Source organism: Ziziphus jujuba, chromosome 11, assembly GCF_031755915.1.
Source record: "Ziziphus jujuba cultivar Dongzao chromosome 11, ASM3175591v1".
NCBI classification, from domain to species: domain Eukaryota; kingdom Viridiplantae; phylum Streptophyta; class Magnoliopsida; order Rosales; family Rhamnaceae; genus Ziziphus; species Ziziphus jujuba.
In genome coordinates this window covers 1,475,772-1,477,342 of record NC_083389.1, presented here as the reverse complement: position 1 = coordinate 1,477,342, position 1,571 = coordinate 1,475,772, and the positions used below count along the sequence as shown (strand labels likewise).

Sequence of the window (1,571 nt, the reverse complement as noted above, 5' to 3'; positions counted from 1 at the left end):
CCTACTCTGGATACAAAAATACCCACATTAATAGCAGTTCTGATTCCGGCATTGAATAGATCGGCAGATAGAATATTTGTCCATCTGTAATGGAAATTACATTAGTAGGAATATAAGCCGAAAGATCTCCATATTGAGTCCTAACTATTGGTAAAGTAGTCATTCTTCCTTCACCTAAATGAGAACTTGATTTAGCAGCTCTTTCCAAAAGGCATGAATGGAAATAAAAAACATCTCCCGGATAAGCTTGTCGGCCCGGTGGTCTACGTAATAAAAGAGACATTTGGTGATAAGCCTATGCTTGTTTTGAGAGATCGTCATAAATAATTGAAGTGGTTTATTCACGATACATAAAATATTCAGCCAGAGCAGTTCCTGTATAAGGAGCGAGGTATTGTAATGTAGCCAGAGAATCGGCCGTTTTAGCTACCACAATAGTAATCCATTGCTCCCCTTTCTTGTAAAGCAGTCACCACCTGAGCCACAGAAGATGCTTGTTGACCAATAGCTACATAAATGCATATTATATTTTGCTGTTGTTGATTGAGAATTGTATCTGTGGTTACTACTATTTTATCGGTTTTTCTGTCCCCAATAATTATTTCTCGCTGACCACATCCTATAGGAATCATTGAATCAATAGCAATAAGTCCTATTTTAAGAGGCTCATATATCAACCGTCTCGAAATACTACCTAGGGTGGGAGGTTCAATTAACTGGGATTCAGAAGCTGAAATTTCACCTCGACATCAATAGGTTTAGCCAGAGCATTTATAACATAGCCTAAAAAAGCCTCACTTACCGGGATATGAGCGATTTTTCTTGTTGCTTTTACAGAACTTCCCTCTTGTATCATCAAACCGTCACCCATTAATACAACACCGACATTATTTGATTCCAAATTTAGAGCAATGCCTATCGTACCTTCCTTAAATTCTACTAATTCCCCCGCCATTAATTTATCAAGACCATAAATATGAGCAATGTAGTCGCCTACTTGGAGTACAGTACTAGTATTTAAAATCTTTACTTCTTTATTATATTGCTCAATACATTCATGAATAATGTTACTAATTTCATCTGCTCGAATAGTTACCATGAGTATTTCTTAATTCTTTATTTTTGTTTGAAAGAAAAGTAATGCCTGCAGTAGAAAGACAAACCCTTTATTTCTTTCATCATTCCAAACATGCCAATATTAGTATTATTGGTACGTAAATGTAACTCGGTGTTCAAACAATTATTCAGAGTTCCTAGATCTCCTTGTAAGGCTTGTTGGAAAACCAGTTGTCCAACTTGATTAATAGCTTTTTATTGTTCAAAATGAATGGTTTCATTTTTGTAATGTTCTAATTGTTCCAAGGTTTTCTAAGTTGAATTAATCAAATTCAATTTTTCTCGTTCTATTTCAAAGTATCCATTCGCTCGAAACTACTCCGCTTCCATTTCTACTTTCTGCAAGTGGGACCAGGCTTTTTCCAACCTTTCCACGGTCCCCCCGTGATACGAACCTAGGACGACCTGCTCCTAAACCCATATTATATTAGCCCGTATCTTAATTAAGTTCAAGT

At 36.3% G+C, this 1,571-nt stretch overlaps 1 pseudogene; it reads right to left on the bottom strand.

The window, feature by feature from the left end:
* Positions 1-295: 295 nt before the first annotated feature.
* Positions 296-1,099, bottom strand: LOC132799861 (ATP synthase subunit alpha, chloroplastic-like; annotated as a pseudogene).
* Between the last annotated feature and the right edge of the window lie 472 nt (positions 1,100-1,571).